At 50.1% G+C, this 27,907-nt stretch overlaps 1 pseudogene; it reads right to left on the bottom strand.

Annotated features, from left to right (window-relative positions):
* Positions 1–27,907, bottom strand: part of LOC144828073 (E3 ubiquitin-protein ligase TRIM39-like) — a 183,073-nt pseudogene that overhangs the window by 14,226 nt on the left and 140,940 nt on the right.

Raw genomic sequence — 27,907 nt, 5'->3', positions numbered from 1 at the left:
GTGTGTCCCTGGTAGTTCCTGATGCGTGGGGAGTGCAGGCTCGAGTTTAGTATGTGTAAACTCGTGAGAGTGAATGCTGCGAGATGGTATATGCGGCATGTATGTGTCTAGAAGGGAAGTGCTACTTCTGGACATTGATGTGCGTGGGCTGTGAGGGTGCTGGAGAGTGATTGGCTGGAGCTGGCTGGCATGCCAGGCTCCAGGAAGTCTGGATGGGTCTGCCCGGTGGTGAGTGGGAGATTAGCATGAGTGATGTGTGGGAGGAGTGTACCTGTGTCCTGGATGGGCTGGGTTTTCCCCACACAATGCTGGCTCCGCCCCCCTGTGGTGTGTCTAACGACCCTAGCCTCCCCAGTGAAAGAAATGGGTGGTTGGGCCATCAAGAGTGCTCCAGAGCCAGCTGAAACTGGTTTTCCCCCCACCCTGCACCTTGAAACAAAGGATTTGGTACTATAAGAAGGGGCTGTGTCCCCTTAGAAAAGGTTCTGCTTTGGGATCCTGCCAGAGGGGGCTGTTGCTGCTGCTGGGGCCAGGAGGACCGCCACTTGGGGTGTCTCCCTGCCTGGAGACCCAGTGTGCTGGCTCTGGCCCAGCCTTGCCCCCCTGCCTGCCTCCAGCCCCTGCTGGAGCCTTGTCCTGTCCTCCAGTGCTGGGGAGCACTGAGGATTCCTTGCCTGCAGCCTGAGAGCGCTGCTCTCTGCCCTTCAGCGCTGGGGAGCGCTGAAATCGTCTGCCTAGCGCTTGAAAGCGCTTGATTTTGGCCATAGCGCTGTGAGCGCTGTAATTTTGTCCTGTAGGCGCTTGGGAGCGCCTACCCTTCGTTTCTCTCGCTGCTAGCGCTTTGAGCGCTGTAATTTTGCGCATAGCGCTGCGAGCGCTGCTCTCCTGTCCGTGGCGCTTGAGAGCGCTGCATTTTTGCCCGTTTTGAGGATTTCATAGGAGGCCGGTGCCCACCCGGCGTTGCCCAGGTCCGTGATCTATTGGGATCACATGGGAGCCCGCCTGCCTGCCTAAAAGCGAGCCGCCGCGCTGCCCGCGGCGACCCGGAAGTGGTTGTGAGCCCGGCCACTCACAGCGCGGCCCGGGAGAGGCCAACCGGAAGTCCCGCCCCCGGGGCTCCCGAGGACGAGGGAGAGCCCCGGAGCCCAGCGAGGAGCAGGAGAAGAGTGGAGAGAGCCCCCGAGGAGCGGGAGCTCTCGTGGAACAGCCGCCCGCCGCACGAGACAGCCGGTGAGTGCCTGGAAAGGGAGAGGGGCGTCGGGACACATTGTCGGTGTCCGCCCCTCCCCCGTAGCGCGACCTCGCGCTCGCGAATGTTGGGAGCCAAAGAGGCTCTTGGGGGCATTTCCCTTTAAATCCAGGGGCCGCATTGTCTGTCGAGCCCGGAGAGGCTCGTGGGGCACCTGGTGATTCGGAGTCCCTAGAGAGGGGACTCCACCGACGGCCATAGTGGTTGAGAGCCAGAGAGGCTCTGGGGTGCCACAGTAATTTCTCTAGAGCCCAGCGAGGCTCCTACATTGGCCCCCCCATTTGCTCTTGAGCCCTGAGAGGCTCCCCCGCCCAGATGTCGTGTCACGAGCCCTGAGAGGCTCAGGGGCATAATTGTGGTTCAGAGCCTAGTGAAGCTCTTGAGAGACAGTCAGTTGGGCAGAGCCTGCGAGGCTCCAGCGTTGGCCCATTATTGATGATTCAGCTGCCCAGCACTTTGTGGGCAGCTGCCACGTTTAGGCCCTGACATTTGGACACAGAGACTGTCACAGGTGGTGACTTATCTGAGTTTGGCGCAATTGTGTGCTTTTACACCTCTGAATGTTAATGCATCATGTGTGTTGTTTTTACACCCCTACAGGAATTGAGACATGTAGGTGGTTGTTTTTCTCCCTAGTACAGGTGGTGCTAGTGAGGTCCTGTTACCAGTGATTACTGGTTGTGTGCTCTATTTTCATATTGTGTACTACACTGAATTTACTTTCTAAAGTGCTATTTCTGAAAGTATTATTTCTAGAAGTGCTGATACCCCTGACAGTGGTCCAAGTGGCCCTGTCCTGTGCAATATCCCTTGTAAATTCCGCCCGTGCCTGTTGGCACAGTGTAACAAGATGTGTGTTTTATCTGATGTATATTTATTATAATACAAAGGCTATTTTTATATAACCTTGTGTGGAGTTTCCTTTGTGGTGGGCCTTTGGTTGTTGTTGCTGGGGTGCGTGCGCAAATACTTAACTTACATCGCCTCCAAGTTTAGCCTTGCTGCTCGCGCCACGTTACCTAGAGGGTGAGTAGGGGTTATCTTGGCGTGTAACTCCCTTGCCCTGACTTGGGTGTGGTGGTCTCTGACTGACTTTGGCGAAAGCCCTGGCCAGCCGGGGATCCCATGTCCAACAATCCTCATGTCTCAGGCACGATCCATCTACAAACAACTCATAATCTTCACTAAACAGGAGGTTCTCTCTTATGTCTGGGCGCGGTTTGGTACTGAACTCAGTCAAATCAATGCAATCATGTGCAAATTCTTCCCTCACCTCTGCTGTGATGGAGCTAGGTAGTAAGGTAGCTGGATTCAGAATGTTACATCATTCAAGGGTCACGTTTCCTGCACCTACAAGGATTCTCTCATACTTAGTCAGCCGACTAGGTGTGAGATACTGGGTTTTTGTTCTTGTCAGTAAAATTACAACAGAATGTGGAACATACACAGTTACCGGATGTCCCATAACAATGGACTCACTCTGTTCAAGGCTCATGCATGTTGCAGCTACAGCTTTCAAACATCCAGGTAATCCAGCTGCTACTGGGTCCAATGTGGAAGAAAAGTATGCCACTGGACGTCGAGTCAAACCATGAATTTGGGTCAGGACTGAAAGTGCACAGTTATCTCGGGTGTCACAGAACAGTGCAAAATCTTTTGAATAGTCAGGCATTCCTAATGCAGGAGCAGTACACAGAAATCTCTTTATATAAGAATTGGAGGCAGGTACTTAGCAGGTTAGCAGGCAGGGATCGAGGGATCCATTAAGTAGTGGTTTCGGGAATAACGGGGTAGCGTGACAGTCTTGGCACCAATTAGTGCTTGGATAGTTCAAGGGGGTCAGGCCGCGACAGCGTCAGCAGGGCCTCGAAGGTGGTTCAGCTTGGTCGGGCCGCGACAGCGTCAGCAGGGCCTCGAAGGTGGTTCAGCGTGGTCAGGCCGCGACAGCGTCAGCAGGGCCTCGAAGGTGGTTCAGCTTGGTCAGGCCGCGACAGCGTTAGCAGGGCCTCGAAGGTGGTTCAGCGTGGTCAGGCCGCGACAGCGTCAGCAAGGCCTCGAAGGTGGTTCAGCGTGGTCAGGCCGCGACAGCGTCAGCAGGGCCTCGAAGGTGCTTCAGCTTGGTCAGGCTGCGACAGCGTCAGCAGGGCCTCGAAGGTGGTTCAGCTTGGTCAGGCGGCGACAGCGTCAGCAGGGCATCGAAGGTGGTTCAGCTTGGTCAGGCCGCGACAGCGTCAGCAGGGCCTCGAAGATGGTTCAGGTGCAAGAGTTCGGATCAGGATCAGCCGCGACAAGGTCAGCAGGGCTTCGACTCCAAGATACAGCTGGAGTCCTAATCCAGGGCTGGCCCAGATATAGGACTGGAGTCCTTTGATGTCCGGACCCTCGCGCCTGGGGGTCCGAGGGGCCGGGATGAAGGTGTCCAGACACCCAGCAGGGGGGTGGAGCCGGGGCCCAGGGAGGCTGTAGGGCGATCGACACCAGGTGTCCGGGGATGGCTGGAGGCCCATCGAAACTCCCCTCCTCCGGGATCCGCCAAGTGGCCACTCTACCACCTGGGGGGATCTTGGTGCCTCGATGTCGGGGCTTCGCTGGGGCCGGGGCCAGGGATGGCTGCGGCCACGTGCTCGGGACGTGATGGGCCCAAGATGGAGTCGGGCCGGAAAGGGTGGCCGGGCATGGTCGCCAGACCGTCAGTGTGGGCGAGCAGGGTCCGCTGGGGTCCCAGGGGGGGAGAGCCGTGGGTTTGCCAGGGGGCTGCTCTCGTCGATGGTTCATGTCCAGGGGGGTCGACGGCGGGTCGACGGAGGCTGATGTCGTCCTGGGCCCGCCATGCGGGAGGGGTAGGACCACGCCACGAGGCCGGGTCCAACACACGTCCCCTCCAGCTGAAGGCAGGGAGAGTCACCCATCTTCCTGGGTATTCTCCTCGTCGAGGCGGAAGAAGCGGGACAGGCCGTCAGCGTTGGCGTGGTCGTTGCCAGGGCGATGCTCCACAGTGAAGTCCATCCCTTGGAGGGAGATGGACCATCGCAGCAGCTTTGGGTTTTCGCCACGCATCTGCATCAGCCACCGCAGGGGCCGGTGGTCAGTCTGGACCCGGAAGTGGGTGCCGAAGAGGTAGGGCCTGAGTTTCTTGAGGGCCCACACAACGGCGAAGGCCTCTCAATGGTGCTCCAGCGCTGTTCTCTGGCCAGCAGCCGCCGGCTGATGAAGGCCACCGGATGGTCAATCCCCTCGGGGTCAATCTGAGATAGGACCGCCCCAATGCCGTGCTCCGAGGCGTCGGTCTGGACTACGAACTCTCGGCTGTAGTCAGGGGCTTGGAGCACAGGGGCGGTGCACATGGCTGTTTTCAAAGTCTCGAAGGCCACCTGACACGCGGGTGTCCATGGTACTTTCTGGGGCCGGTTCTTCGAGATCAGCTCAGTGAGGGGACCCACAATGCTCCCATAGTTCTTTATGAAGCGCCGATAATATCCAGAGAGCCCCAGGAAGGCTCGGACGGCTGTCTGGCTGACGGGGGGCTCCCAGGCCATGATGGCGTCAATCTTGGGTTGGAGGGGAGCCACGTGGCCGCTCCCCACTTGGTGTCCCAGGTAGGTCACGGACCCTTGACCTATTTGGCACTTGCTGGCCTTTATTGTTAGTCCGGCCCGTCGGAGGGCCGTCAGGGCCTCCCAGAGGTGCTTCAGGTGCTCGGCCCAGTGGAGGCTGTACACTGCGATGTCGTCTAGATAGGCGGCGCTGAATTCTTCTAGCCCCGCCAGCACTTTCTTCACCAGTCTCTGGAAAGTTGCCGGGGCGTTTTTCATGCCGAAGGGCATCACCTTGAATTGGAAGTGGCCATCGGGCGTGGAGAAGGCCGATCGCTCCTGGGCGCCAGGGGTGAGGCCGATCTGCCAGTACCCTGCTGTGAGGTCGAAAGTACTGAGGTACTTGGCGGCTCCCAGGCGGTCGATTAGTTCATCTGCCCGGGGGATGGGATGTGCGTCGGTTCTGGTAACAGCATTTAGTCCCCGGTATTCGACACAAAACCTGAGTTCTGGAGGGGTGCCAGGTGTGGCGGCTTTGGGGACCAGGACAACTGGGCTGGCCCAGGGACTGTCGGAGGGTTCGACCACCCCCAGGGCCAGCATTTTGGTCACTTCTGTCTGGATGCAGACACGAACTCGGTCGGAAACTCGGTAGGCCCGGTGTCGCACTGGCTGGCTGTCCCCGGTGTCGACATCGTGGACACACCACTGGGTAACCCCGGGGGTGAGGGAGAACAGGTCCGTAAACTGCTCCAACAGCTCTTGGCAGTCTCGGCGCTGTGCGGAGGTCAGGTCGGAGGAGAGAGAGAGATTCCCTCGACGGAGCCGTCTTTCTCAGCGCACCTTAGGAGGTCGGGCAGGGGCTCGGAGTCGTCTTCGGCCCCATCATCGGTAGCTAGCAGCAGGCTCAGTTCTGTGCGGGCAAAATGAGGTTTGAGGCGGTTGGCGTGCAGAACCCGGAGGGGGTTTCGGGGTGACTCCATGTCCACGAGGTAGGTGACGGGGCTCTTGCGCTCGATCACTTTGAAGGGGCCCGACCTTTTGTCCTGGAGGGCACAAGGTTCGACCGGGGTCATGACCCAGACCTGCTGGCCGGGCTCGAACTCGATGGATGAAGCGTTCTGATCATACCAGCGTTTCATGTCTTCCTGACTGGCCTCAAGGTTGGCCTCGGCAAGGGCCTGGCACTTCCGAGTCTGGCTTCGGAGGGTCAGGAGGTACCGGTAGACATCCGGCGGGGCGTCTTGGACTGTAGTTTCCCAGCCTTCTTTGACCAGGCTGAGGGGACCTCGGACAGGGTGCCCGTACAAGAGTTCGAAGGGGCTGAACCCCAGGGATTTCTGCGGTACCTCCCGATAGGCGAACAGGAGGCAGGGCAGCAGGATGTCCCATTTGCGGCGGAGGGGTTCTTCTAGGCCCTGGATCATCCCCTTGAGTGTTCGGTTAAACCGCTCCACAAGTCCATTCCCTTGGGGGTGATACGGGGTGGTGAACTTATATGTGACCCCGCACTATTGCCACAGGGACCGCATATACTGCGATATAAAGTTTGTGCCCCGATCGCTCACGACTTCTCGGGGGAACCCCACTCTGGAGAAGATCCCCATCAGTGCTCGGCCCACCACGGGGGCCGTTATGGTTCATAGGGGAATGGCTTCGGGATAGCGGGTGGCATGGTCCGCCAGGACGAGGATGAAGCGAAGCCCTTGAGAGGTTCGGGGGTCTAGGGGCCCCACGATGTCGATCCCCACTCGCTCGAAGGGAGTGGTCACCACTGGAAAGGGTTGGAGCGGGGCCTTCATCTTCCCCCCGCTTTTTCCGCTGGCTTGGCATGTCGGGCAGGTGCGGCAGTGGTTATGCACATCGTTGCGCATTTTCGGCCAGTAGAAATGGGTCACCAGGCGGCTGTAAGTTTTGTCCTGCCCCAGGTGCCCGGCGAGGGGCACATCGTGCGCCAGGTTCAAGAGAAAGTCTCTGAATCGTAGGGGGACCACCAATACTCGGCTGGGCCCCAGCTCGGCAATTTTCTGTTCACTGTATAGGAGGGCGTGGTCCCAGTATATCCAGTGGGACCCCGAGGTGTCCCCGGCAGCTTGGGTTGTGGCGTGCTGCCGGGTCCCCTCGAGGGAGGGGCAGGCCTTCTGTTCCTGCCGGAATTGTTCTCGGGTGGGACCACCCTCCTGGCGCCAGTGGGCTAGTTCGGGTAGGTCGCTGAGTTCGGCGCTGCCTTCTCGGTCATGCTCTGATGGCTCGGGCTCGGATTCTTCATTGACTGCGGGCGGTGGTGGCGCGGGCCACTCCGGCTCTTCAGTTGGGGTGGCCTCGGTTGCCGCCGGGGCCCGGGCAGTCATAGATCGGGTCGTAGCGCAGACCCACTCTGGTAGTCCCATCATTCCTAGATGTTCTCTCCGCTCGACTTGGGCCCAGGGAGAGCTCTCGAGGTCGTTTCCGAGGAGGCAGTCTACGGGGGCGTCGTCCCGGACGGTCACCTTGAGGGTGCCCGACACCCCCCCCCACTCGAAGGGGATTCGGGCCATCTGACACAGAGTCTCGGAGTTGTCGGCGGCCTTCACGGGGCATCGCACGTTGGGTATGATCTGTTCAGGGGTCACCAAGTGGCAGCGGACGGCCGTCACACTGGCTCCCGTGTCTCGGAGGGCTTCGGTCCGTCGTCCATTGATGTGGACCCACTGACGGTATTTTTGAGTGTTGTTCGGTAGAGGGGCTTGGGGGACCATGCCTCTTTCGCCCAGGCAGGCTAGGGCCATGGCGGCCGGTTCATACTCGGTCTGATCTTCATCGTAGACCTCTTCGCATTCTTCCTCCCCTTCCCCCAGGGCTGCAGCAGCGAACTGGCGGGTCGGAGGCCCGGTGGTGCCGGGGCGCTGGTTCATGGGGCAGAGGGGGTCACTGGCATAATGACCGGGCCGCTGGCATCTGTGGCAAGTAATGTTCGGGCGGGGCCCCGGCCGTGCCGGAGGGGGTCCTCTTCTGGTCAGGGTGGGTGAATGTTTATTCTGGGGGGACGCCCGAGGCGGGCACCGGCCGGGGCCGCCGGGAAGTCTCGGCTCCTGTTCTGGCCTCCTCCGCCGCCACGCTGGCGGGGGTGCCCCTGGTCGTTCCACCCCGTTTCTCCTATTGGGATCCGGGGGACCCGGGTGCTCACCCATCGATCAGCCTCGACGGCGAGTTTTCGGGGCTCGGTCAGCTTGCTGTCGAGGAGATGCTGTCTGAGCTCAACAAAGCAGTTGTTGGAGAGGTGCTCCCAGACGATGAGGTTGAACAGCTGCTCGTAGGTGGACACTTTGCTGCCCTTTATCCATCCTTCCAGGGCCCGGCTATAAAGGTTTACATATTCCACCCACGTGGTACCGGGGATCTTTTTGCAGTCTCTGAACCTTTGTCGGTACATCTCGGGGGTGAGGCCATACCGGGTGAGCAGGGCGTCCTTCATGTGGTCATAGGAGGACATCACTTCCTCGGCCAGCTCAAGCAGGGTGTCTCTCCCTTCACTGACAAATCTCCCCCATAAGCCGGCACCCCAATCTTTTCGCGGGATGCGGTGCGCGGTCATGGCAACTTCATACGCCTTGAACCATTGTTGGATATCGTCATTCTTGTAGTATTCCTTGACGATATCTTTGGGAATGTGGACCTTCGGGTCGGCCGGAGGTGGAGGGTCCCGGGTTATCGCGGCGCCAGCCTCTTCGGTCTTGGACTTGATCTCTAGTTCTTTGAGGCCACGTTTGTGTTCGTACGTGAGCTTTTTTTCTTCCAATTCCCTTTGCCTCCGCCTCTCTTCCAGATCTCCTTCTAATCGTAGTTGCTCAATGGCCATTTTCTTTTCTGCTAATTGAAGTTCTCCATCCAGCCGGAGTCGGGCGAGCTCTAGTTCATGGAGCCGACTCCTCTCTCGCTCCCGGGCGTCTTCGTGGGAGAGGCCCGGTTCTCTGTTGGCGGTTCTTTCTTCCACTGGGGCTATGACCGTACTCAGGGGTACTTCTAGGATAATGTCATCGTTAGCCTGGGGTGGGGTCGCTCCGGTCTCCACCCACGTTTGCAGCGCGTCTTTGAAATCGTCTTTTGTGCTTAGTCCGGTGGTAGCGATACCCAGGGCTTTGCAGAATTGTTTGAGTTCTTTATGGATGTACTCCTCCAATCGTTCCTTCTGGAATTCTGTGGTCGTTCCGGTTTCCTTAGTAGTCATCGTGGTTGTGGGTCTCTGTTAGTAGTGGCGAATTACTCGCTGTACGATTTGCGCGGGCTCGGATCCCGTCGCTTGCCACCAATGTTGGAAAGGCGATCCCAGAGGGGACAGAAGATGTCTGACTGTCCGCCCCGAGACTCACCTCTCTCTATGGAATCGGCCGAGCGCCGTAGGGAGGCCTCCTTGGCGAGGCTCCTCACCTACAATCGTACCCGCTGAGCAATCACACTACTACAGACGGACACCACACGACGGAATATTCACAAGTATCTTTATATAAGAATTGGAGGCAGGTACTTAGCAGGTTAGCAGGCAGGGATCGAGGGATCCATAAAGTTGTGGTTTCGGGAATAACGGGGTAGCGGGACAGTCTTGGCACCAATTAGTGCGTGGATAGTTCAAGGGGGTCAGGCCGCGACAGCGTCAGCAGGGCCTCGAAGGTGGTTCAGCTTGGTCGGGCCGCGACAGCGTCAGCAGGGCCTCGAAGGTGGTTCAGCGTGGTCAGGCCGCGACAGCGTCAGCAGGGCCTCGAAGGTGGTTCAGCTTGGTCAGGCCGCGACAGCGTCAGCAGGGCCTCGAAGGTGGTTCAGCGCGGTCAGGCCGCGACAGCGTCAGCAGGGCCTCGAAGGTGGTTCAGCTTGGTCAGGCCGCGACAGCGTCAGCAGGGCCTCGAAGGTGGTTCAGCGTGGTCAGGCCGCGACAGCGTCAGCAGGGCCTCGAAGGTGGTTCAGCGTGGTCAGGCCGCGACAGCGTCAGCAGGGCCTCGAAGGTGGTTCAGCTTGGTCAGGCCGCGACAGCGTCAGCAGGGCCTCGAAGGTGGTTCAGCTTGGTCAGGCCGCGACAGCGTCAGCAGGGCCTCGAAGGTGGTTCAGCTTGGTCAGGCCGCGACAGCTTCAGCAGGGCCTCGAAGATGGTTCAGGTGCAAGAGTTCGGATCAGGATCAGCCGCGACAAGGTCAGCAGGGCTTCGACTCCAAGATACAACTGGAGTTCTAATCCAGGGCTGGCCCAGATATAGGACTGGAGTCCTTTGATGTCCGGACCCTCGCGCCTGGGGGTCCGAGGGGCCGGGATGAAGGTGTCCAGACACCCAGCAGGGGGGTGGAGCCAGGGCCCAGGGAGGCTGTAGGGCGATCGACACCAGGCGTCCGGGGATGGCTGGAGGCCCATCGAAACTCCCCTCCTCCGGGATCCGGCAAGTGGCCACTCTACCACCTGGGGGGATCTTGGTGCCTCGATGTCGGGGCTTCGCTGGGGCCGGGGCCAGGGATGGCTGCGGCCACGTGCTCGGGACGTGATGGGCCCAAGATGGAGTCGGGCCAGAAAGGGTGGCCGGGCATGGTTGCCAGACCGTCAGTGTGGGCGAGCAGGGTCCGCTGGGGTCCCAGGGGGGGAGAGCCGTGGGTTTGCCAGGGGGCTGTTCTCGTCGATGGTTCGTGTCCAGGGGGGTCGACGGCGGGTCGACGGAGGCCGATGTCCTGGGCCCGCCATGCGGGAGGGGTAGGACCACGCCACGAGGCCGGGTCCAACAGTAGGCATGTGGTTTCCCAGTCCTTGTCTGACAGTGTACCCTCTAGGTCGTCGCTCCATTTACCTCTCATCATCTCTGTGTTCCCCCCAATGTCAGTCTGTATGCTCGTGTATAGTCTGGATACCAGGTGGGAGGCATTAGGTGTGTTGAGAAGTTGTTGCAATGGAGACAGGGTCTGGGGTTCCTCTGGAAATGTGGGAAAGTGCTCTTTTATCGCTCTTTGTAATCTGTAGTAGTTAAAGCTAAATAACAGTGTTGGGTTGCTAATGTAGTCTAACTTGTCTAGGGTTTGGTAGGTCCCTTCTTTATACAAATCTCCCATCTTATCTATACCAACGTTTCTCAATAAATCCACCCCAACCTGTTCTTGCGTGACTGATAGCGCTGGATGATGTGCCAGGGGGAGAGCAGGCGCGTAGAGTGGGAGGCGTTTAGCCACCTTTCCCATCAGTCTCCATGCTTCCGTGGTGGTGTTCACCGGGTTTATATCAAGCTCATGCAATCTGTCACGTTTGTGTGTCAATATGCTGGTCAATGGAACCGGGTCCGCATCACCAGCTTCCACCGCCACGTGGGTCAGGAAAGGAATCTCGTGATACCAGTAGTGCGCAAATTGCGCTTGTGCGCATAAGTAATATAGATAGAGATCTGGTACTTTGAAACCCCCTTTAGCATATGGTAATGTCATCGTTCGCAATTCTAATCTCGCTTGTGTCCCCGCCCAAATGAGATTTAGTATCAGTTTTGTGATATTTCGGAACACCTCCGCAGGAGGTTTAATCGGGATATTATTGAAGAAGTATAGGAACTTGGGGAGTATTACCATTTTCACAATTGCAACTCTGTCTGCCAATGATAGCGGTAGCTTATTCCACCGTTTAATCTTGTCGTCTAGCAATGATATCGCTCTCCCATAATTGGTCCGGATAACAAGCTCTGGGTCCCTATGAAACCACACTCCTAAGTATCTGGTCGGTTCTTCCTGCCATTCAAGTGGATAGTCCATAGCCGTTGGGTGTGTGCCGTCCGTTAGTGCCAGTACTAGGGACTTAGTCCAGTTTATCTGGAGTCCTGAGTGTTGGCCGAATTTGATATATTCGCGCAGCAGTGGGTTGAGGTGCCGTTCCGGATTTTTACTGTAAAGTACCATATCGTCCGCGTATAGTGAGATATGTATCGGGCGTGTCGGTAGCTGTATGGCCGAATAGTGATGGTGTTGTCGAATTTTGCATGCTAAGGGCTCTAGCACCAGCGCAAAAAGCATTGGGGAGAGTGGACACCCCTGCCTAGTGCCACGACAGATCGCGATTGGCTCCGAGATATGTTTGTTCACTCTAATGAGTGCTGTCAAATTCGTGTAAAGCATCGTGATCCACCCTATGAAGATCGGAGGAAACGCCATACGTACTAGTACTGCATGCAAGAAAGGCCAATCGATCGTGTCAAATGCTTTGGCCGCGTCTAATAAAACAGCCACAGCCTTTACTTCCGGTGCCAGATAGAGAGCTAGCGCAAATAAGGTGCGTGTGTTATGTGTCGTCGACCTTTCCGGTATGAAGCCAGATTGGTCGGGCCTTATCAGTAGCGGCATGAGTGGTTTAAGTCTGTCAGCCAAGAGGCTGGCTATGATTTTGGTATCCACGTTTATGAGGGATAGTGGGCGGTATGAGTCGCAGTATTCCTCTTCTTTGCCCGGCATTAGTAATGCAATCAGTAAAGCCTCCCTCATGGATGGCGGTAGTGTCTGTGCCTCGTGTGCCTCCCCATATAGTTTCACCAAGTGTGGGGCCAACAGGTCCGCGAACGTCTTGTAAAACTCTATCGTGAAGCCGTCAGGCCCTGGCGCTTTGCCATTTGGCAGCCGTTTGATAGTGTCCACTACATCATCTATTGTGATAGGGCGAGCCAGGTATTCTCTATGGCCCTCAGATAACCACGCCATCTCTATGTCCGCCATGTACGCCAGTAATTCCTCTTGTGGTAACGAGGGGCGAGCTACATATAGCTTGTCATATGTGTCCCTAAATTCACCCATTATCCCTTGTATGTCATGTGTCCTGCATCCCTCTCGGGTCATGATAGTGGTGATATGTTGTGGTGTTCGCCCGGTACATATCTTCTCAGCTAGGGCTCTACCTGGCCGTCCCCCCTCACCATATCTCCTAGCGGTTGTGCGTTTATAGATATATTGAAGTTCATCTGCTGCAAATTGTCGGTGTTCTGTTAGGAGTTCCTGTATTTCCCCCAGGACCGCCGTATCCCTGGTTTGTGTATATCTTTGTTCTAGCGTGTGTATGGCGTCTTCACGTGTTTTTAATTGTTGTCTGATATCTCTTAAGATGCCCGTGGTCGTGCTAATGCACCCCCCCCGCAATGTGGCTTTGAAGGCCTCCCACAGTAGGCATGGGTCTTCTGTTGTGGGACCATTTAGGTCAAAGTAGTCTAGTATTGCTTTATGTATGGTGTCTACGTATATTGGGTCTCGTAAGGCAACTGCATTGAATCTCCATGTAAATGGCGGAGGCGCGTAGCGCGGTATTGCAATCTCCAGAAGTACCGGGCTGTGATCAGATATTGTTCATGGCAGGTGTTTTATTTGTATTGCCCATGACATTACCTCCTGTGTGGCTAGCCAGTAGTCTAGTCTGGACCAGCTGCTGTGCGTTGCATTTATGTGCGTTGCTACCAGCTCCCCAGGATGTTTAATTCTCCATATGTCCACCATCTGTAAGTCTGCCAGAGCCTCCCGAAGTGTCGCCCTCGCCTTTACGTGTGGTTCCAGTGTGTTCGGGGATCTATCAAGTCCCTCCCTTAGTGCTATGTTGAAGTCGCCTCCCCATAGTATGTTTTCAACCTGGATAACCGCTAATTTGCCCCATATTTTCTCAAAGAAACCTGGGTCGTCCACGTTGGGGCCATACGTGTTCACCAGTGCTACCGTGTGCTGTCTCACTGTGCCCACCACGATTACACTTCTGCCTTCAGCGTCTATGTGTGTGTTCGAGATCTTAAAGTGCACCCCCTTTTTTATTAAACTGCTCACCCCTCGAGAGTATGAGGAGTAATTGGAGTTTGTGACCGATTCTGCCCATCTAGCTCCCATTTTGGAAGTGTCGGCGGCCGCTATGTGCGTTTCCTGTAGGAAAGCTACATCGACATGCAATCTGTCAAAATATGCAAACATCTGCCGGATTTTTCTCGGATTTCCTAAGCCCCTGATATTCCACGTGATACATTTCAGTGTGGCAGAGTGTGTCATCCCAGCAATTGTGTAGTGCGTCGGTTCCTGTTAGAGGCTCCCACCCCGTACTCTAGGGCTGCCTTGTGTTTTGTCCCGCCTTCAAGTATACATTTTCCAACCATGAGTTTATCATCCAATACAGTGTATTTTGTGCATAAAGAGGTTGCAATGTTTCTCAGACACAGTGAGTCAACTCGAACATTTCCCGATTTCCCCCCCCCCACCCACTTCAGCACCCCAACTTTGCCAAAGCCATCCCCATGTGTTAACAGAACTAGTAGCAGAACTTGAATTGGGGCGCACCCGCCTGTGTCGCCAGGTACACACGCCTCCATCCACATTGTGGATGTGGACGGATGCGTAGTTCATTTCTATAATCCGCTATATCCTTTTCACCTCCTGTTTCCCGCCGTAGTCTGGGATTTAACTAGTACTCCTCAACTGCAAGTGTATGGAGTTTCATTTGACAGTGGAGTCTCTAAGGACAGATGTGGTACGATAGTTCAGACCTTTCTGTTCCCGCCCCTTGTATTTCGTAATATTTCACACCTTGTCAGTTATGTAGGTGAGGCCCAGTGTTCGCCCGTTTACAAGTATGCTACATCCTCATGCTATCGCTAGCAGGGTGCCGCTCTCTTAGGGTCCAGCACCTTGTTCCGTATGGGGCATTTTACATTTAGCACATGAAACCCAAAGTCTCCTCCCTGCCCCATGTCTATTGCGGACCACCAGGGTACTCACTGCGCTCTCCGTTTGCGTAGTCTGTTAGTTTCAGTTTTGTCCGCTCAGGAAGCGTTTCTGGTGTTCCGCTGTCATCTTCGCCTGTTTCGGTGTATCAGTTGCACTTCTCGTAATATCGCGTTTGTTTGTGGAGTTGAAAAGTTTTTGAGGAGCCTCCAGCGCGTATGCGCTATCCTCAGTGTGTAGGTCCGTAATATGCGCCTGCTTGCCTCTTCCCCACTTCTCAGCCTTACCCGCGTTCGTGACTTTAAGCTTTGCCGGGTATAGCATTGCGTATTTCACTCCTAGTTCCCGTAGTTTCTTTTTCACTGGTGCAAATTCCTTACGGGCTAGTTGCACTGCCATGGTGTGATCTGGGTTGAATTCCAGGGTGTTGCCTTGGTGTGTGATTACACCCATTTCCCGTGCCAGTTTGAGGACTGTATCTCTGTCCCTGTAGTTGAGCAAGCGGGCGATTATCATGCGTGGAGTAGCTCCCGGTTTTGGTTTTGGCGCCAAAGATCGGTGTGCGCGTTCAACAAGAAAGACAGAAGACAACTTGTCCTCGCCAAATAAATCTTTCAATAACGCCTCAACGTAGTCTTCCATCTTGCCCGTATTTGTGGACTCCGGCAGACCCGCTATGCGGACGTTGTTGCGTCTCGATCTGGCTTCCTGATCCTCCACCTTTGCACGTAGGACTTCTAGTGTCTTTTCCATACCTCCGCATGTCTTCGTTGTGGATCTAGATTCGTCTTCCACTTTGGATATCCTTTGTTCCGCCTCCACTATCCGCTCTTCATGTTTTTCAATTTTCGCGGCCATACTGTCCACGCGTTGCACCACATTGTCCAGTTTGTCGTTCATTTCCTGCAGGCTTTTCTGTATCGCCCTCAGTACTGTCTCCATACCAGTGCCGCCGGTCGCTTCTGGCTCTCCCTCAGCGTCTGATGTTGTCGCATTGTTTTTCGTCTGTTTCCTCGCTTCGAAGGGTAGCTTAGTCTGCTGTTTCTCAGGCTTCCCCATAATTCCGGTGCGCGGCGTCGGGCTGCATGTTGGTATCGCCGAGTTTGTGGCCACCGAGCCTCTCGTTGCAGTTATGTTACGTCTCTTGGGTGTCCCCGCTGTCCACTGCTCGGTGGAATTATACATCAAGTGCACTGCCAGCCGGCATGTCAGTCCCGTTACGTTTTCTTGGGTTCTGGGGCTTATCAACACCGCTGTGTAGTTCCCGCCGTCCTCCGCAGGTTCAGCTCTGTGTTAACTTCCTGTAATACTATCAGTGTTCTAACGATGTGTGTCTTTCACCAGCACGTGGGCAGATACTTGTGTAGGGACTTGCAGCGTGATTGTCGTGCATATCGTGTCTGCACACCTTCATGCGGGCGTCTTCAGTTATCAATGAGCGCTGCAGTGTCATCAGACCGTCGCATCAGGTCCTCAATGTGTTTATACGCACACCATCTTGTTGAATGCCCGCACGTTTCCCGGGGCGCTCCCTTCGCTGCAAGCTTTTGGCGCGTCAGCTCCCAAGTCCGTGAACGGTCCGCCCTGAGATGCGCTGCCAGCTGCCGTCGCTAACATACCTGCCCTCCGAACACAGCAGTCGCCTTTCGCTCCAGGCCGTCAGGATTGCTTTGGCGTCCGGGCACAGAGGGGCTCCGCTAGTTACCATTTTTTGCCGGCTTCATTGTGCGTTCCACTGCCACCGCCATCTTGGCACCTGTGGAACGCACGCCGCATGGAGCCGATTTCGGTGTTTACAGCTTGTTTCGCCGTCCCCGCTGGGTCGCGCGTTATTCGTGGTTGCAAGGGGTCGTTTGCAGCTCAGGCCAATGTTTTTACTTGCTTGCACATTGTCATATTCTCCAGTAGATGCTGTCCCCAGTAGCGGCCATCTTAGTTCGCCGTCCGTTTCCTCGCCGTTTTTGTCACTTTCTCGTCGAATCTTCACGCTATTGGTATTTTAAGGGTAGCAGTCTACAGGTTCCATGTTCCGGTTGTTGGTGTAGCTTTTTCCCGGGTCCGGTAGCTCGCTTAGAGGGTTGAAAACGCTGTTTATTGCACCCGTCCGGCGGAGCTGACTGACAAGTCAGCCATTCCGCAGTGCGCCCTCTAGCGCCCCCGCTGCTCAATACTTCTTGTATGATTTTTGCTTCTAACAATCTTTTTATTTCAATGGCAACTCCTGCTTTTACTTCTGCACTCATTTTGTACTGTTTAATATTTGGGTATACTGCATTTTCTTTTATGGCTATTTTAATTGGGTCAACATTTTCCATTAATCCTACATCTTTTCCAGTAAAATCCCATACTTCTGGTTTCACTGTTTCTTGGAGTTCTTCAGGTAAGTCTTGTATTGTCAGTCTTTTAATTTCTGAGTCGGGTCTTGCTAACATTAATTTGTAAATTCCATCTTCATCTGGGGTCTGAATTCCGACGCCATTTGGTGTGCAAAAGATAGTACAGTTCATTTTACACAACAAATCTCGTCCTAGCAAGTTTACAGGACTGGAATCACAGACAACAAATCTATGCATTTCCTTAAAGTTCCCAATTTTAATCTCCATAGGTTTTTTAACTGGGGTACTAATTAGCTGATTAGAAACGCCAACTACCTGGATTGCTTCTCCCGAGAGGGGTAGGTTTGGAACGTCTGCTGTTCTCACAGTAGAACGGGTAGCACCAGTGTCCAACAGAAAGGTGACGTTATTTCCTTCAACCTTTCCTTCAATGTATGGCCCTGTCTGGTCCACCGGCAAGGAGGCGCCAAGCACGCACTCCTCGTCCTCCCCCCTCAGGCACCGTCAGTAGGTGTCATCACAGAGAAACGTGTCATTTAACAGAAATTGTGAAGTTGCTGCATTTCTATCCTCCCTTCCTTCCCACACTTCGGTGTCTTCGCCCTGTTGTGCTTTGCTCCTATAATTTTGCCTAGGTGCACGCGGCAACTGATTTTGCTTTACCTGTTGCTGGGTCTTTCGTGGAGTCTCTTTCTGCGTCTGTGGATTTAAATCATTAATTTGAATATTCTCATTCTTTAAAGCTGGACACTCGTCTCTCCAGTGACCTATCTGTCCGCACCCGTGACAGGGGAACTTCTTTTTGGCCTCCTCTTGGCTCATTTTACTCTGGGCTTTCCCCCACCCCCGGGGCCTTGATTCTGATTACTGGTCAATTTATTTAGCTGCTGTTCTTGGTGTTCTGCTAATTTTACCGGAGCCCACATGACTTTTTCTTTTAACTCCTTCCGTTTATCTGCCAATTCATCCTCGCAATATTTAGCATACTTCAAGACCTCATCAATCGGTTTAGACTGCCAGCAGATTTTATTGTCTTTGATCCACTGCGAAATCTCAGGCCTTAACCCTAGCACAAATCGATAAATGAAATGGGTCATGTCTTTCAGCTCGATGTTGTCCAGACCACTGTACGTCTTGAACACCTGTAACAGTCGTTCATAATAGGAATGCACAGTTTCATCTCTATTCTGGGTAGTTCTGTCTATTCGAGTCCAATCAGTTTCCTTTGCAGGTACTTTTCCTTTTAAATGTAATATTACCTGATTGTGCTTTTTCATTACTTCTGCTGAAGGAGCCCCTGTGTTTGGGTCTCTCGGGTATTCCTCACTAGGCCAATCAATAGCAATTTTACATTCCGTCCACAAATCTACGGGAACTACAATGTCAAAGAACCCATCTAAATCTTTCCAGAGACACTTCTGGACCTTCACGAATCTCTCAACCTGTCGGTACCAATCTACAGGTTTTTCTCGTAATTTTGGGAAGTCATTGGTAAAGGACACAATATCTTGTCTGGACCATGGAACATGCACATATTTAGCCCCTGGCACTTCTCGCATAGGATATAATTTTTCTGCCTTGTCTGCTTCTTTTAACACGTACTCAGATGTCATTTGCTTTGATCTATTATCTTCTTTTTTCTTGGCCCACCTGGCTTTCCATTTGTCTAAGTCTCCCCATTTTTGTAACAGAATTAACAATTCTCTGATCTGTACCTTCTTTCCTGACACATTCGTGTTTTCCAAATCTTTGTCTGAGAATTCTACTCTGTAGGGTTTTTGCAACACTTTTGATTTGCTAATATCTATTCCCATACTAGCCGCGGTGTCCATTAATGTCTCATGATATATTCTGGTATTTCGGGTTAGACTTTTACAAATGAATAACAATTCTTCCTCCGTTAGGGTGTTCAGTCTGTCCAACCCCACATTTCCAGCTGATAGTTCTTCCAATTCTATTCTTAGTTTGTAAATATCTAATGCTTTCGGCTGAGGATTTTGTTTTTCTCATTCTCGGCTCCATCTTTCAATTTCTTCAGGAGTCACTACTGTGGCACTTCTAGTACCAGAAGTTGACTCAATCTGCACTTCTCTCGAAGTGAAAGGAGTGTTCTTTCTATGTGAACCCCTTTCTGGCTCCCGTACTGGTAAATCCATCAAGGAAATCACAGATTCACATTCGCTTGCCTGATCATCTACGATTAAGGGCTCTCTTCTCGGCTGCACTACAGATGGGGTAATAATTGGAGTCTTTGGACTTCCCTGTTTATCCCCGTACAAAGGAACAACTGATCCAATAGTTACTGGGATTGTCAAGGCTTCAGGACTTGTATTTAATAGGGAGATTTTCTGAATTAATTCTGTTCTCTGTTTAACTATAGCTTCTCGTTCTCTATCCTGCAGTACTCTTTCCATATTAGTTTCATGCACTATCTGCGGAGTTAGGGTGGGAACATAATTCGGGGCAGTTGGATGCATCATACTTGGTCCTTCACCATAGTTAGGTTTTAGGAAAGGGTTTCCTGTACTCAAAGGTCTTGCCTCCTCCCGATATGGAGGTCATAGACAGGTATCTCTCGCATCTAAGGATCTTGATCCCTCCTGGTAAGCTGGTCTTAGGCAGGTATCTCTTACACTTGAGGATCTGGGTCCCTCATTATAAGGAGGTGGATTCTTCATTAATAATTCCTCCAAATAATCATCATCTGAATCCCCACAGGTCATCAAATGCTTTGTTTTCTCTGTCCTTTTCTCTCCCAAGGGTGCTTCTAGGGCTATTACAGGGTACAATCCTTCTACCATCATATCCTGTCTCCATTTTTTCATTCTGTTTTCTCGGGTTTCTTTATTTACCTTAGGATACCATTTTGTCAACCCCTTGTCCATTCTGGGCCTGTCTCGCTCAAAAGCCTCTATCTCCCATTCTTCTAAGGCCTTATATTGCGTTAGTCTAGGTCTGGTAGGTAAATCATTCATTCGGGTCCTCAAATTGAACAGAATCCTGCTATTGAATGTACCATCCAACGGAAATGCCAAGATCCCGTCATCTTTAGTATATTCCACCCAATTTTCCAACCACACGCAAGCATGGTAACCTCTGTCGAACATCATAAATGACGCGGGAGTATTAGGTGGTGGAATGACAACTCCTTCTCTAGTTTTGATAGGCTTGTCTTTCTAAAAATTATTCTTCACCTTGTTTACGAAGGTCATTTTCCTCTTATTTCCGTACGTAATGTTTTTACGACCTTTCCACTGATCTTTTCCGAACCCTAGATATCTTGGATCAGGTCTAGTCTCTGGATTAAACGTATGCCACATATACTTTTCCGCAAGTTACTTTGTTTACAAAAATCACTTCCAATCCAAATGCGTCTCTTATTTTTCTGCAACTAATCAAGTGCGCGATTTCAAACCAATTCAACCAATGGGTGCGCGGCGTTTCTCGTAAACGAGTTCTCACGCTCCTGTGCTCACCCCTCCTTTACAATTCCGTCTCAGCCACATGCCCGCTGTCTTGACCAATACCAGCGCGGCACTGAGTGTCGTCAGTGCAGCTTCGCAACTGACTCTTTCCTTCACAAGGTCAGGAAAACTCAATTTCTACCGTTTAAAGTGCAAGTGCTCTTGTTTAATTCACAACGCAAACACATTCGCCACTGTACTCGAGTGTCTAGAAAGGAAAGATTTGTTTCACTGCAAGTAAACCTCTCCTATTTACTTTTCAAATACTGCGAGTAGATCCCTTCTGCCTACTCTTCACACAAGCATTAGTGAACCTGTTACTCCTTCGACTCATCCACTTTGGGATATATACTAAGCCAAATGTTTCACTAGTGAACCCCTTTGCTATCAATCAAGCTTAGATGAACCTGCTACTCCTTCCGTGTGACCCTTACTAGGTTATATCACAATAGAAGTTTTGCCAGCGAACTCTTTGCTACAATTTATTCATACATTTATACAGAAAACCCTAATGAGTGCTTCCAGTTCTACCTAACCTGCACCAATTTTCCTCTGGTAAGTGACCTCACTTGCGACGTGGATTCTCCTCACCACTCGCTATTCTGCCCCCGGGGATTCCAGACAAACATATAACAATCACTAACGAGTTTTGTTAGAACATATATCAATATATCAGCAAGAAAAACAATTTAAAACATTTCATAATTATCAAAGCAATAAAACATTAATGGTACATTTGATCGATCGATATTTTTAGCAGCAAAAATGTTCACAATTAGCAGCAAGTAACCTACCTACCTATCTTAACTAGTCCTACCTACCTTTAACTAGTCCCTAACCATCATTCTGCTACCAGAAAATTACTGATAGAGCGCGCAGGTCACCCGACTATAATTTTACCATATGCACATTGGGCCCATAAATTCAATTCACCATATTTATTAATCGGGTAACCTTACACTCTACTACCAATAACCCTGTTCCTTCCTATTTATTTCTAATGTACCCGACTTACCAATCTACTGTTACGGGTACCTGTGATCACAATGGATCAGGGAGCTAGCTGTAAAAGAAAGGCAGACACCAAAAATACATAATACCATTTACTCTTAATTTTGCACTCATATAATAACCACAGACTCAGGAAGTTTTAAAACCTTTATCTAGAATTCATCAGATTCAGAAAGCATAACGTTCACAGCAAGTAAACTGTCAATAACTAAGATTATAATGAGCACATATCCATATAGGAAGTAAATAAGACTAACCATTTAGGATTTATAAAGGGAAGGTAAGAAAAGGGATCACTCTAACATGGCTTTCAGAGCTTAGACTCAGTATGATGTCTAAAGGACGGGAGAAAAAGGAACATACTATGAAATCACGGTTGAATATTTCACAAACTAAAATGTGAGAACGTACTAATGGGATGGGGAAAAATGGAACATGCTAGTATAATGACTATAAGGTATGACTTTATCATTTGTCAGTGTAAAGGAGAATAAGAGGAAAGGATAAGGTGCAAGTACGATTTTATCAAAAGCAAAGAAATAGAGAATGCAAATTGGGTTCCCTCAGATTTATATTTACCTAGAACGGTGTGGAGACCAACCCTGGCCACGGGTCAGTTAAGGACAGGAGAAACCCCAAGGAAAGGACAGTCGCCAGTAGGCCAGCAGGTGCAGAATGGACCCCCAGGACAGGACAGGAAAACCAGATTAGGATCAGGACAGGACCTCCAAGGTAAGACCAGCACCCGCAGTTCGGTAGCAACGCCTGCGCTCCATCCTCTCTGCAGCTATCAGTCAGAACCCCGATTGGGTTTATTGAATTCCCCAGCAAAATGCTCCGCCAGCACTTAAGGTTTCCAAAACACCGCTTGGGTCTCTGGAAATTACGGACAGAGTGCTCCGCAGCTCTCTGTATCAGTCACCTATTGAGTGCGTTGGGTCAGTGACAGGTCAGCTATTCGGACAAGTCGGACGATTTCTCTAGCTAAACCTAGGCTAGTTATACTGTTTTCGGGTCAGTGTACCACCCCCCAAATGTTGCAAGTGTAAGAATCCCCAATTTCGATTGGTCCAAAGAAAGGACAGGTCAACACAACAACCAGGATTTGACTTTCCCAAGCCACAATTTACATCTTTTGGGACCGCCTATTGAATTTGGGGTTCCCATGACATATTTTACAAACAACAATGAAGAATACAATTTTCATATACAATTGTTACAAATGTAGTACAGTTCAGCTCTGTTAGCTGGGCTACAGGTCGATTCCCAGGAGTATCTTGACTGTGGCTGTCAGCTGGCTAAATTCCACTGGTACAAGGTTTTCTTCCCTCTGCCAGGGTGACATGCGCAGTAGGGACTTCTAAGATGGGGTAGTTAGTGCCTCCCAGGCCCAAAGGATTTGATACATGAAAAGTAAAGGAAAACAATTTAGAACACAGAAATAAATGAATACACTGTATACCAGGAATCCCTATATGACTCCCCTTACTTTATACTAACTATAGCATTAAGGTTAGTGCAAGACGAACAGCATTGCATAAGCTGCAGTGCAAGCTTCGGCATGTGAGAACACAAAGCAGCCATCTTAAGTCTAGCGCGCAAGTGCAAAAGATTCCCACCAGAACTGCGAGTACGTCACGTCACGCGAGTGTGACCAACGCATGCGCAGGAGAAATTCCCACTAAGCAGCGGCCATTTTAGAGGCAAGCGTCTTGGGATAAGTAAACACATATGCAAGCTTCGCTGGGACACCCCGTGTAATGTAGAAATGTGCAATATTAGTAACACAAACAGGTTTTGTTATACTTATTAACATTATTTGAGGTTCTTGATACAAGCAAGTTGCTTTACGTGCGAATCCTTGCTCCATCACAAGTAAAAAGGAACACTTGTAAATGATTCAAATATAAATAGGTTTTTGCTTCGGAGGAATGACCCTGGGATTAAAAAGTTACCTTCTCCAAGAGTGCTTCTGCAGCAACCGGGTTCCTCGAGGTATGATTCAAAATGGCCGGCTTGTTTGTGGGCTGGATTTATATGAATGGGGCCCAAGTGCATTATGGATCTAGTAGTTTCAACAAATCGAAATTAAAAAAAAATCGAAATTCAACAAATAGACTGTGTGTGGAAGGCCACGTTTTGCTAAATTATGGTGTGGGCGCTACATTATTTAAAAGGTTAGTTTCAAGGTGAGAACATATGCTTGATAGATTAAAAGGAATGTGCATTCAAATGCAGTTCCCTTTAAGAACAACCTGTTGACAAATTGTGTGAATCAATCAATGCTGGTGGAGTATCATGGTCCCCATAGACTCCATGAACGTTATATTTGTACAGAAAATAGAAGACTCGGGCCCACTGGCCAAGCCTGATGAGTCAAACCTGACATACAAGTCACTCACGAAAAAACTTTTAGTTCTCACAGCCGCGCTATCTCCGAGTGCTTGGTGAGACCTTTGCAGTCGACGTTGTCAATTTATATATTGGTATGGCACCAATACAAACGCTTAGTTTATTTTAATAAATCATGCCCTGATTTTTCAGATTGAATTGTCTGCCAATTGAAAACGATTGATTCCCTTGGTACCCCCTTTCTCCTGACTACAAGTCCCACAAGCCTTCTCCTTCTTAGAAAAAGAGCCTGGTATGAAGACTCTTCTTATGTACATACTACTAGTGAATGCATTTTTAAAGTTGAGGCTTTCATTTCAACAAAATGGTGAAACGCTTTTTTCTTTGCATCTTTCAGACACAAAGAATAAAAGCCCTGATGAGAGCCCAGGGACACTTGCCCTGGTCTCGAAACGCGTCTGCAGCTTTGGTGGAATAGAGCATTATCAATAAACAATATTATGCTTGGCCAGTACAGACATTATCAATTTTGAGTCATTCAGTTGTTCTCTATTCCCCATTCTTTTGATTTTTTCATTCATTGATTCTATATGTATGTGATATTTGTTTTCTGTTATGTATAAATTTTTTTGTAGGATGTTGGATGTTTAAATATTATTTTGACACTGTTCTGTTTCTATGTGTATCAAACCATTTGTATATAAATTGAATGTACAGTCCTAAAATTTAAAAATAATTGGCATTGAATAAGCATGCCTGGTTGGGATGTAATAAATATGTTTCTAACCTGAAAACGTTTTTTCTTTCAAGTAAGAGTGGTTGAGGCAATTTTCATGTCGTATGCATTAAAAATAAAAGTAGGCACACATTGAAAAAGCATTCGGAGGAACTAAGGGCCTGATTTAGAACTCAGAAGATGGGTTACTAAGTCACAACGGTGAGGGACATCCCGTCTGCTGAAATCTAAATCAGATTCTATCCTACGGGATTTTGACTTCAATGGATGTTATATCCGTCACCGTTGTTACGGAGTGACCCATCCGCTCCATTCTAAATCAGGCCCTAAATCTGGCAATCAGCGGAACAGTGCCCAAACTATAAAGTTTTAAATTTTTTTGAACCGCCATTGGACCTTTATATACCTGTATTTTGGACAATTGCATGACATTGTGACTCAGAGGCAGGTACGAGCCCCTTTCTGTTCACCGTGCTCTAGTACACGTAGTACATTTTAATTGAACTCTGATTTTCAGAGGCCCAGAGCAGTATCTTCAAGAGCCATTCCTTCGTGTACATCTTTTTGACACTAAATGCATATTTTATGCGGTCTCTTTTTTTAACAAGTGCTCCACTCCACACATTTCTCATTTTTAAAAAAAAATTTATGAGCTCACTGGGGCTAAAACTGACGGACTGACGCGCAGTGTGAGACAAGCATACTACTATAAAAGTAGAGGCAGGTTTTATATTTTAATAACTGCTCTAAAACCTTTTCCCTTGTGGAAGCCCTAGTGTTAATCACAAGTGGGTGAAAAGTGTTTTGGCACAGCCTTCTGAACATAAAACATCTCTGTGGAATGTACTACTATGCATAAACCTTAAAGAGGAATATTAAGCCTGAATAACAAATGCATTGATATATTTTAACTCAGCAACTGCATAACTTTGTCCCAGTTTGACCAGCTATAGTACAAATCTCTGTACTATACCCATCATTGGAACACTGGAATGTTGAGCGCTCCACTGAAGACAATGAAGTAGCTCCGGGCTTATAATGGCTAGTATAAGCCCGGAGCTCCAGCATTCCAATGTTTGCCTTCATGTATCTCCCTTTTTAATTTAGAACATTCTACCCTTGGTGGGTGGAATGTTCTAATAGTCTTAGAGCCCTTCTGCCTCTGGCTACATCGGTTGTTAAAGGCCCTGTCCCTCATTATAGGCCCTCACCAGTAAGTCTAGATACGTGTTTATGCTGTTTGTAGCTGCAGAATTTGCACGTTGCTGACCTTGCACGTTTAAAAAAAAATAATTCTCGTAATGCTGGAATATTGTAATGCTGCTTGTGTTTAACTGTTTTGAAAATTATAAAAAGCACCTCGTGAGCGTATTCGAACCCTGAACGGACCCGCTGTGTCTGGGGGGGTCAGCGCTCTAGTTGCTGCTCAAATCCTGCCCATAAAAGAGCACGCTGGCGCGACCGCGCAGCGTCTTGATACACGTTAATGCTGTTTGTAGCTGCAGAATTTGCACGTTGCTGACTTCAGACGTCTTTAAAAAAACGTAATTCTCTTAATGCAGGAATATTGTAATGCTGCTTGTGCTTAACTGTTTTTAAAATTATAAAAAGCACCTCGTGAGCATATTCGAACCCTGAACAGACCCGCTGTGTCTGGGGGGGTCAGTGCTCTAGTTGCTGCTCAAATTCTGCCCATAAAAGAGCATGCTGGTTCGGCTGTGCCGTGGCGCGCCAAGCCTGTCTGCGCCCGTCCGCGCACAGGACGCGCACAGCGCCAGCCATGCTGCCGGTTTGGGGAGGGCCAGCCTAGGAAGTTCAGGATGCAGGTACACAGGTGAAGAGCTGAGAGCCATAGGGATACAGGGAAGAGGAGCAGGATAGGTTAAACTAGAAGGGACAGCAGGGCCGGAGTTCGAATTTGCTAGATTGGATGGTCTGAGATGTGGCTTGCTTAACGTTAGATCACTGCCAAAGCATCACGTGGAGATTCATCTTCTGCTGGAATCACATAGTCTGGATGCCCTGTTTATAACAGAGACCTGGACTTACCCCGGGTCAGATGTGGAGCTGGGCCTGACTTGCCCACCTGGATATAAAGCATGTCATAAGCCTAGGCCCAATGGTAGAGGTGGGGGGGTGGAGATCATCTTTAAAGACTCATGGAAATTTTCACCAATGGACATTGATGAGGTGATAGGCATTGAATTATTGGGTTTCTCTCTGAAAAATTCTACTGGGCATGTGCTGACCGGGATGGTCTATTACAGACCTCCGGGAGCAGTCACTGTGAAATTCCAACAGGAACTGGTCGATGTCTTCATAGTCATAGTCATAGTCATAATTTCTTGTATAGCGCACATATCACAAAAGTCTCAAGGTGCTTCGCAACAAACAAGTATGAGGGAGGAAATGGAGAGAAAAAATTAATTGGGAAAGAGCCAGGTGTTTAAGCCCTTACGAAAAGCATGATGATTGGAAAGAGACAGCAGATGTGCAGGTAGTTTGTTCCATAATTGGGGGGCTAAGTAGGAAAAAGTAGGAAAAAGCTCTACATCCCATTCTCTTCAGCAATATGAACTGACCCCTGTCAGAATGCTAATTCTAGGAGATTGCAACATGTGGACCAATGGGATGCTGGACTCAGGCTTTAAAAACCTTATACAGTCTTGTGAAGATATGAATTTGGTCCAATGGGTCACAGAATCTACTCACAAGGGAGGCAATGCACTGGATTTGATTTTTGCTGAGAAAGACTCCATTGGTATGGACGGTATCCTACCAGTTGTTGTTGAATGGTTGCAGAGATTGATGCTGTGGTGGTGCTGAGTGATGCTGTGATGCGAACGAGTGATGCTGTGGCGTTCAGTGTTGCAGTGGTAGCGCATAGTGATGTTGTGGTGCCCCTAAGTGATGCTGTGGTGGTGCTGAGTGATGCTGTATGCTATGCTGTTTTGTTTTGCTATCCTATGTTTTGCTTTGTTATGCTATGCTATGTTTTGCTGTCCTATACTTTGATTTGTTATGCTATGCTATGCTGTGTTTTGTTATGCTATGCTATGTTTTGTTATGCTATGTTTTGCATGCTATGCTTTGTTATGCTATGCTATGCTATGTTATGATATGCTATGTTTTGTTGTATTTTATTATGCTATGCTATGTTTTGCTATGCTATTATATGTTTTGTTTTGCTATGCTATGCTATGTTTTGTTGTGTTTTGTTAAGCTATGCTATGTTTTGTTGTGTTTTGCTATGTTTTGTTATGCTATGTGTTGTGTTTTGTTATGCTATGTTTTGTTATGTTATGTTTTGTTATGCTATGTTTTGTTTGCTATCCTATGCTTTGTTTTTTTATGCTATGCTATGTTTAGTTTTGCTATTCTATGCTTTGTTTTGTTATGATATGCTATGTTTGTTGTGTTTTGTTATGCTATGCTATGTTTTGTTGTGTTTTGCTATGCTATGCTTTGTTATGCTATGCTATGTTTTGTTATGCTATGCTATGTTTTGTTATGCTATGCTATGTTTTGTTGTGTTTTGTTATGCTATGCTATGTTTTGCTA

Source organism: Lissotriton helveticus, chromosome 4_1 (genome assembly GCF_964261635.1).
Source record: "Lissotriton helveticus chromosome 4_1, aLisHel1.1, whole genome shotgun sequence".
Taxonomy (NCBI): Eukaryota; Metazoa; Chordata; class Amphibia; order Caudata; family Salamandridae; genus Lissotriton; species Lissotriton helveticus.
This window is presented reverse-complemented; position numbering and strand designations above follow the sequence as displayed.